A 10,761-nucleotide genomic window follows, 5' to 3' on the forward strand; every position below is an offset into this window, starting at 1 on the left:
TTGTCAGCATAAGCTACAGTGGCTTTGCCACACCAGCACATACTGGTGTGTTGTGGCAGTGGAAGGACTGGTGAGATAGAGAGGCAGATCCACCCAGATGCTGGGCAACATGAGAGAAAGGTGCTTACATTTGCTGGAAAATTTCAGAAATGGTGGAAGTTGTTGGTGTCACAAACTGTGCTAGACAAAGATCAGTCCAGCAAGTGGAGTAAGAGGTAAAGAAGGGAGACATTGGACAGGGTATTAAAAGTGAAGCCAAGCACTACAGAAATCGGGAACAGAGACACGATGTGATCAGAGCAAGACAGTGCTAAAATTATGTCCCTTGCTATTTCTTCAAGAATATCGCTAAATATAATGTTTTTCTTTATATTACATTTTTCTTTATTCTCTCCATTTTCTTTCCATTCTCCCAAGAACAAAGGTTTTGCTTTAAAATTAAATGTGTTTAAAAACTGTATTCATACAATTATCAGAAATTGGAGGAAATCAACCCAGTTATTTATGTGATGTATGGTTGTTATAAAGACTTCTTCTCTAGAGTAGAGAAAAATTATTCCTCCCTTTCCATATCTCAATCTCCTGTGGGCTTAATCTGCCTGAAAGGAGCAATAGTCATTTCCATTTCTTCCTTTTGATCCAGGAAAAGTCTGGATCTGCAAAACTGACAGTTACTTCCTGATAACAGGAGCTTTGACAACAGTCCAGGCCAGCTGGGACTAATTTAAACAGTTTTAGGGAGGCAATTATCAACCAACACAAGACGCTGTATAGGAGGCTGGGAGCAGAGTAGCCTGCAGTTGGCTTCAGGACTTTGGTTTAGGTGGTAGTTAAAAAATACTCAGAAACTTTGGGTGGCTGCGGTAACAAGGCTTGAACTTTTTGGTTGTGTTTCAGTTGCATTATTCTTGAGATACAGTGAGAGAGAGCACAAGGCAAGGTTCACAGCGGCCATTCTTATACTACCCTGCAACAGCATCCCTGGCAATGTTGTTCATTTCAAATTCTTTGATGGTACATATTGTCTGGTCCTACAAGATCCCTACTGGGCATTCTGAGCGTGCCCTAGTTGTAGTACCTGAGGAAAAAACCTCACATTACCTGGGCTTCAGACAGCCCCTCAATGCCACCATCACTCACCAGCGAGCCAGCCACTCTGGGGAACATTTCTGGTCTGCTCACAAAATAGCCCCCAAATCCATTTGTTTGCATCTGTGCTAATACTGCTTGGGACAGTTTTCTGCCAAAGATGAAACAACGTTGGTGTAGCCCACTTGCATGAAGACTTCGTGCACGAATAGCAGTAGGCGTGAGGAGCATGCACACATCTGCTGACACAAGCAGTGGCAAGCTCTACCTCGGGCTGCAGCCCATCCTCCCAGCAAAGCATCCTCTGGGATGGAAAGCAGTGTAGTTCACAACATGGTAATCCCACAGTGTGGCCTTTACACAAATGTCAGGTACATGGGAAGGATTTCTAAACTTGCTAAAAGCTCCCAGACAAACAGGTTGTTCAGGCAATAAGAAATGGGAAAGTATGGGAAGTCCTATGCCAGAAGGTACTGAAATGCTCCCTGTCTTCACCGGAAATACAGATTGTTTTGAAAATATTGAGTAAAGAAAATTGATGTCAGACAAAAGGCACCTGTCAAATGTTATTTGCTATGAAGTGACAGTATTTGTTCTCTGTTCAGGTGTCCTCACAGCTCGCTCTCGGCTGAGCAGCTGAACACTGCAGCTATTCCCAGATCAGTGCACTGCCACAGCCTGTCTTTCCCTATGGTCTAGCTCCTGTGTGCCTTAGGTAAAGCTGGTTACTGGCCAGATGGACAGTGTCTATACGCAGTTCCCTGGGACTGAAGAGGGGCTGTGCCACGATGTTGTGAATGTACAAAAGCCTGGCGTTGCAGCAGGGGAGTGTGGTGCAGCAGTCAAAGGTATGAGTCCCACTCAGTGGTTCTGAGACTTGGCAGACTAGGGCAAGCAGGGGCGAGCTTTTGGGGAGAGGAAGGGTGGACAGTCCCCACTGCCCTATAAATCAGTAAATGCCAGCAAGGCAAGAATCCTTCTCACAACAGCTCTGCTACTTATTCGGGATCTGGCTCAAAGGTACTGGTTAATATCTTTACTGAACAGTGGGAAATGATCTATTTCACTTCACTGATTGAGCTCCCAAATATTCCAGATCCTTGATAACTGACTAATGAGTTTAAAACTGCACAGAAAGCTTGGTTCTTTTACATTTAAACAGCTCCTGCTGAGAAAACATCCTCTTTGGCATGCAGGCACCAGCTTCTCTGACAACAAGCAGCCATGGGAGAATCTGAATTTAAGGATACCAGTTTGTTAGATTAATATTTCCCTTCATGGCACTCAGCACGCCTCAAAACACTGTTTGAAGAAATTTTATTTTGTCCGAGTTTTGGGCTTGGCAGTTTTTATTTTTCTTCCTTGGTGCTCCTTGCATTGCTGCTGCTGTTCAGTTAACTCACAGTGTTCCTCCAGCCCCAGCACTGCCTGCCCCACAACTCTGTGTTGCAAGGAGCTTTCACATCTGGAAGAGGTAGGAAACTCACTTCTGCTTCTGGCCTGTGTCCTAATTTGTTGAAAACATCCATCCCTTCTGACCCTTCTGTACTGTAAGCCTTTCCTCTCCTGAGGCTGTAATCTGGCGCAGGGACCTTGGGTATCACTGCCCTGAAGAAAGCCTCCTTCGGCAGCAACTGTAATGCTGCTCTTCCCCAAGTACCACTTAGCAACACAGCTGTGTGATGAGGAGTGAGAGAAGAGGAGCAGCGTGTGCAAACACCCTGTGTAATGTAGGCATCAATAATACAGGGAGTTCCCAAATTGCAAGGAGAAAGCCAATTCTTACCAAGAAAGCTGTGAGTGCCAGGCTTTTGGCAGATGTTTTGTGGAGTTTCTGCTGAAGCCTATTACATTTTCTCCCCATATCCTCTATGAAAGATTGTCACGAACGTGAATATCATCCTCTCTGAACAAGGACCGCATCATGTTTAAGAAACAGATAGTTAATTGATTCTCTTGAAACAATGGGGCCATTACAAAATTACATATGAAAGGGAAATTGGTTATGAGTTAGGCAGGTGCTCGAAACTGTTAAGTTCTGTTACTCTCTTCATTAATAAAAAAAAGTGACATAAAAATATGAGCACGTTTATGTGACTATCTTTCTCTGTCAACTAGCTTTAATAATTTTTCACAAAGCAAAATAGGGAAAAAAGAGACAACATCTTTCTAGAACCTCTTCTGTTGTGATTTAGGATGAGAGGAAATGGCCTCAAGTTGCGCCAGGGGAGGTTTAGATTGGACATGAGGAAAAATTTCTTTACTGAAAGAGTGGTTAAACATTGGAACAGGCTGCCCAGGGAAGTGGTTGAGTCACCATCCCTGGAGGTGTTTAAAAGACAAGTAGATGAGGCACTTAGGGACATGGTTTAGTGGGCATGGTGGTGTTGGGTTGACAGTTGGACTTGATGATCTTAGAGGTCTTTTCCAACCTCTATGATTCTATGATTTTAGGTTGCTATTTAAACTGAGTAACAGATAAAAGTGTTTAAAAAATGTATAATTATTCAAAGTTTGCCAAGCTGAAATCCAATACAGTGCTAGAAACAACATACTTATAAAAAGATTGGCAGGCAGATTTCAGGGATATTGGTTTGAATTTGTACCTTCCGATGTCCTAAGGTGCAAACTCTGCCCCAGTATCTCAGAACTTAGAATGACAGAGCCCTTTTCCTCTGCATTCCCACCGACATTATTCTTGACCCAACACAGAACCCCAACATCTTCCTTCTCTCACCAAAAATTGTAGGAATGACGTATGTCTGAACAGAGCTGTGGTATAGGTTTTAACCATAGCATGGCACTGTTACTTAACATGAGCGAAATAAAAATTATTTGCTCTGTTTGGATAAATTCCAAAGCCATTCAAATCATTGTCTTTTAAGCCAATTATTCTTTTAAAGTTCAATTAGTTATATTCTGCCCTTTCCACAGATTTAATTTGCTTAAGGAAAGAATGTACAGCACCTTGATTGCCTGAATGATCCAAAACTTCCCAGTGTTCTGAGGTGACAACAATGTTATAAAACTAAAATAAGTACCTAGAGGACTACTTGTCTGCAAATTTGCAGAAAGGAAATCCAAAAAATAAATATGTATTGTATTGTATTTATTCTCATGCCACCCATTCTGTTAGCCCAAAGACCAATTCCCATACCATATTCATGCTTTCCACTCTGAAATCCCTCAGTAATAATCAGCTTCCAGGGTACTGTTCTTGAGACTATCTATGTGAAGATTTAGGAATGTAGTCACTTTCTTAAAAATCTTCTCCTCCCTTTTTATATCTATTGTGATGTGAAATGGCCTTCATGCAGATGAAAATCTGGCTTCTGGCATATAACCTACCAGCTCTAATGCTCTTCTGTCAACCCCTTCATGTACCATTAGAAGTTGTGAAAATCCATGGAGTTTCCATGGTCAAAGCCAAGGAAAAAAGTTATTGAGTTACATAAAAATCTATAGAAAATAATTACTATATGGATGAATTTTCTCTAATTTGCTACTTCAGGCCTTCTCTTTTTGTCTCCTGTTTTGTTGTCCCAGCAGCGTTCATTCCTTACAGCATTGCTCTGCTTAATTTTTACACAACTTTGCAGTTGCATCATATGTTTCACTGGCTTTGCCTATCAAACCAATGCAGTTATCCATCACTGGTCCCACTCACAGCTGCATTAGTCTCTTCTAATAATAAATCTAGAATAGGGCCAGATTCATGACCAAAACCACCACCAAAATCTCCTGGGAGTTGCTACCACACATTGCCTTCTGGATATTTATAGACTGAGAAAACACATACCCTAGTTACAGCATTTTTCTACTTTGCTTGTGTTAATGTAGTGTGATGTAAAAATTAAAACTAGGCAATCAGTTGTTCTTGTTTAATGTTTACAAGAAAAACTGAAAATACTGTGGGGCAACACCTCCACAGGAAGAAAGTAATTGGGTATGTTCCCATTTGATTGAGCTAATCACCTGATTTTTTCATTTGATACTTTGTTCTCTTTGATATCCTCTCCTTCCTGTTCCCCTTGCTGAAGACTAAAAATACCCTTGAGCCAAAAAGCCAGACTTGTCAATGAAAACTGGTACCAAGCAGTCAACTGCAAAGCATGTAATTTTGTTAAACTTTCTGCTAATTAGTAACTCTGCTACTCAGTTGGGTTTTGATACCTGAAGTAATTTCTCCATCTGACAGACCAGTTTTCAGCTTTTCCTTCTTTAAAACCAGGATTTCTCAGCATCAGTCTTAGTGCCAAAACACGAAAAACATTGCACATAACTAAAAGAAAACAGAAATTCACAGAAGTCACGCTCATGCTGATGCCTGAAATACAAAAAGCAATCATCTATGTTTTCAGCACCTTGTGTTAACACCTACTTGGCCATCCTGCTATATTTTTACATTCTTGGTTTTTGCTCTATACAATCAGCTGCAATGCAAAGAAATCTGTAATGAATATAAATACATATATCAAGAGTGATAAACAAATCTTAAGTGATTTTGCAGCCATGTCAACACATAAATTCAAATAATAACAGAGCTCTATGAAGTGTTTATATCTCATTAACATGGGCACAAGTATATCACCAGTTCATGAACACTACGGATTTTGCAGTTTCATCAGTGCCTTTATGTAATTTGTTTGCATTTATAGTTTGCATTTTTAAGATATAGGTATCTCATTTTTTCTTTTCCAAGATGATCTGACAGTTCAAATCAAGGAAGTGTCGTTTTCAGTCTTGGTAAAAGAATCTCCAACTAAACAAAGCTTGTAGGTATTTGTACTAATACATATTCCATCATGATAGGATATGTCACAAAATGCTTGCATTATGTCACCAGAAAGTTTAAAGATTAAGTATGAGAAAGAATTCCAAGAGTCGCACCAGAAATAAAGTTGTCCCTTTATGTCTAAATAAATAATTATCAGGGGGGCGTTTATGGAAAGGTCTTTGGTAGTAAAGTTCCTTTCTGTGATGACATTACAACCAGCTTCTATCACTACTGAACAGTATGTTCATCTATAATATAAATATAATCTTCCCTATTGCTACCTGAGTATTACAGCTTTGCTCATTCCTGTATGCAGCAGTATTCATTATTTTGTTCTTTTATGTATTATCTAATTTTTAAATAGAGCCTAATAGCTATAAAACTTGTCCCCACAATTTTGTCCTGAAATAATTAAAACCTATAAATAATTTTAGAAATACAGTTTCATTTTATGGCTAAATCAGTAATTTCTGGTCCATTCTGGGGTTTTTTATGCCCATAGTTAACATCTAGATTTAAAGCCCTATTTTCTTGTCTCTTGGTATCATGCATCTCAGATTTTGCACTGTTATAAGTAACAAATGTAACTTGCCTTTTCTAACTAGGGTAGCTTGACCAAAAAAAACATGCTTATCTTTGGGGTTCACTTGAGTTTTGTGGAAAGAAAAGGGGGAAATATCTCCAAAAAAAGGATAGGCTGTGAGAAAAGTGTTCAGTTCTAATACAGTGTGTGAAAGTATGTTTTTGCGCAGCTGTGTAAAAGGGAGACAGGGTACCCTTTTCGTTACTCCCATGCAGGACTGTGTGGTCCATAACTCTCAGCTGAAAAGGGTAAAATAATGCCCCTTTCCAATGCTGCACCTTTCTTTGTTTGTCTGAGAGATGAGGAGGGAGCAAAGTGTGGGCAGCCTCAGTGGTACAGCTCTTCTGGGGCATGAGAGCAGGGTTGGCTTTGGATGCTGCAAGGGCAAGAGTTTGCTTCCAAAGGGTTGATTATCCTTGATGTGACCTCCTCTTGGAGACACACTTTCTTCCTTGTGGTCATTCCTGGGGCAACGCCACCATAAGATGTTGTCTTTGTGCCAGGCCAGCAAGGAAAGCAAGATTAAGTCTTTCCAGAGAAGGCAATCAAAACATGTACAAACATCCTTTGCTAGGTGACTATAAAAACAACTAGATGAAAGGCAAATTAAATTTTAGGCAAATCAATTATTCAGGGAAGTCCTAAGCTTTCACCAGGAAAATTTCACTGATATACCACACTTGAGAGGGCAAGGTTAGCTGTCCCTTGTGCTTCCAGATGAGAAAGCCATCGGTCTGCATCCATGCAGTCACCAGTGAGGAATGTAAAGGAGGCCCATTTCAAGAAACATGAGACCTCTTCCTACAATTTGTGTATTTTAAAAGTGATGCCACAAGAATCATGGCCCTGTGTATGTTCACACAGCACTGTAGGGCATCCCTGTCAGAGATGTGATCTGTAGTATGAACCAGTGGCTCCCTACCAGGGCTGTTCAGTTTGGCTCCTGTTCCAGCCTTGCATGGTGTCCACTTTGGGGAAGGCATGACCTTCCATGGGGATGTATGTGCCTTTCCAGCAGCAGACTGAGGATCAGAGAACTTCAGTCAGGCAAAATGGCAACTCAAAAATGTACCAACCCACAGCCTGAAACAAAAACAAACCTTGTTTACTGCACAATTACCTTTTGTTTTCCTGCCCCTCAGAAGCGTTGTTTTACATGTTATCAGTTCTAACAATTTCACACTAGCCATGTTCAGACTTGTTTGAATAGTGATTGCTATTCTGGTCAGATTCCCCGTCCATGGACAAAGCTAAGAAACCCAGTTAAGCTATGGAGGAGGCAGGGAGAGAAGAGGACACAAGAAGAGAGTGACAGAGGTCATCCAGCCTTCATGGCTGTACAGAAAACCTTGGCTATCTCAGTTTTAGTGGCTCGTAACTGCGAGAACCCTAAAGAGATTATTTTAAAAATAGTATTTTCAAGGCCACTTCATTTTTCAGGGAGCCTGAGACCTGACATCTGAACAACGGCAATGAACCAGTGCTTCCAAGCACACACTGGTGTTTTAAATTGCAGCTGTGGGTCCGACTGTTTCCTTCAGATTTCTCAATCTGTCATGGCATGAAACTGGAATAGATGTGTGACAGAGACCCCAATTAGAAATACAGACGGTGACACAGGCAGAAAGCTTAAAATACAGTGGAATTCATTCCTTTCTGAAATCACCATGTAATTATTTATTTCTGCTGACATTGAGAATTTTCTGTAATAATAATAATGAAAACATCAAATATGTAAGGAAAAAATGGTCAGCTTTGAATCTACAGTAAATGACTGATATCTTTTGCCAAGGGAAAGCATTTCTCATTTTTTAAAAATGTAGCCTTTAGCAAGTCCCTACTTTTTTCTCCATTTCATTATAATCCATATGCTTAGCCCTGTTATTGTTCAGTCCTCTTTAATATAGTGTCAGATCCTGTCCCAAATATTGATGTTTATACATCTTCACATTTCTTATAAGACACCAAAGTGATATTACTGTCAACAGGAAATATAGCTTAAGGGCCGGCAAGCAGCTGCTGGAGCAACCCACAATGCATATATATGTATATATTCCCACTAAAAGAGCTTCATCCTGAACTGCCAAAGAAGGGAGGAAGATGAGGGCATTGGTGCTGTTTGTGTTCATGTGAGTGCTCTGTGTGTCTGCCTGTGTCGATCTGTGTGTATACGCGTATGTGTTGCCCACCTGCATCCGAGTGCCTCTGTCTATGGGGAATACGTGGTCAGTCTTGCTACTAGTTGCACCTGGGGCATGGAGCTGCAGCAGACTCACCTCTGCCAGGAGGCTGTCAGATTCGGCCCTGCTTAGCACAACTAACTCTTTTTAAGCTTACAAATTGAAAATATTTGAATGAAAGTTTTCACATACGACTAAATGAACTGAGTATAATTATAAACAATAGAATTATTTGTATAGAAAGATCTTCGTGTTTGTATTTACTGGAGTACCATTAAAATCAATATTATTTTTTCACATAATTCAGCAGTACAAATTTTACGCAGTCGCTTTTTATTTATATTTTAAACGTATTCATGGAGGAAAGGCTCACAAATCAATGATCCAAAGTCAATGATCCAAATAGGTAAGAGGCAGAGAACAAAAGTTCAGCATCCAGGTTTTGAAAAGGATATACTGCATGGATGCTTCTGTCGTTTCTTTTGCTCATCACTTATATTTATGAATGAGGTGGATCAAGAAAAATTGGCTTTTGGTCTTAATTTGAGCTTAAAAGAAGAATCAAGGGCAGCTAAACATGGGGGTGGATATTTGAGAAAGCAAACAGACTGTGTAGACAGCGTGGTGGATTTTATATAATTAACATAAAAAGCTTTCTGACACTGTGAGGGTTGTTGGCCAAGAGCGAGTTCCTTACAACTGGTCAGCCAAAATAGAAATATTAAATACTCTACTGTGGCTCATCAGAGTAAAAGAACAAAATAACACAGCGTGTGCTCTAGAGCACTTTGTGTGGCATTATGTTAATGCCTTAAAACACTCCCTCTGTGGTGTTCTGATACTTTATCTTTTGAGAAAAAATTACATGTGTAATCGCTCCAAGGACTATCTACTCTCTGTTTCTCCAAATTGTGATCCTTAATTTGTTTCACTCCACTTTCTCCCAAACCTCACCAATTGCCCTAGGTGATAATAGGGGCCACACCCTCAGCTTGTGGAAACTGATACCCCTCCACTAATGTCTGTGATATACCCCACAGGGGTGACTGGGGTCTCTGTGCACTCTCAGCTCTACTTTGGAACCTGCTGAATTTGCTTTTTCCTAGAAGACTTCCTCATACTCGGTTTGGTCCCCTGCTTTTTCAGTCAGATAGTCTATAGTAGAGCAGGGGCTGACAGTTTTAGCTTGATCTCATTACCAACTTTTCAGTACTCTTTACTCACACACTTACAGTTCAAACACCCATTGACAGGCGACAACCTCCCCGCTGCCACTTTTAGCTTTACCCTTTTACCTTCAAGTGCCTCTGTTTTTTCTTTGTGTGACTTTCACTGTTCCCAGCAGCTGCTTGGCTAATGCACCTTTGTCCAGCTTAAAATAGTTAGTGCTCCACTTCTTTTCAAGCCAATAATCAGGCCAGCTGCTTCTCTGGGGATGAATTCCTCTGAGCTAAGAGCTTTGCTGCTGTCCTTCAATGCCTACTGTGCACACACTGCTGGTGAGCACACATGTGCCAAGCAATGCCCTCCATCTTCACTCACGTGTCTCTTCCCAAGTGCTCCTAGTGTCCTGGCATGTACTGCTCCCCCCGCTGCTTTCCGCAGGCTCCAGCACTGACGTCTGTGTGCCGCCTTCTCCCAGGTGTCACACCTGTGGGGTTTGGGCACTGTCTGCCCTTCCTCGGTGTCCTTCTGGAGAGAGGCATCCCTTTGCTCAGCAGATGTTACTGGCTAAACTCCAGGGCTCCCAGTGCTCTGCCCATGGCTTTTTGCCGCTCGGATCTTAGGAGCGTTCTTGTCTTTTTTTGGAGGTTTCATTGCTGCTTCTGCCCATAACAGTGAGATTGCAGCTCTACTTGTGACAGCAGAATTAAACTCTTCACAGATTTCATTTATTTTGCACTTTGCTTAATAACATATCCTAAGTGCACATGCATTCTGCAGGCATCGCTGTGTTTCTTAGATTGCAGTGTTTCAGGTTCATAGTTCACCTGTTCTTCCAGAGTTAATTGAAAACCGTTACGTCCTTAGAGCTGGCCACTGTTAGGAATAAGGACACCTCTGATTTTTTTCCGCTCCACTGGCAGCCACTGCTCATAGATGCAATAGGAGGCTCTGATTAAACCACATTT

This window comes from Aptenodytes forsteri, unplaced genomic scaffold, assembly GCF_000699145.1.
Source record: "Aptenodytes forsteri isolate BGI_AS27 unplaced genomic scaffold, ASM69914v1 Scaffold309, whole genome shotgun sequence".
Taxonomy (NCBI): domain Eukaryota; kingdom Metazoa; phylum Chordata; class Aves; order Sphenisciformes; family Spheniscidae; genus Aptenodytes; species Aptenodytes forsteri.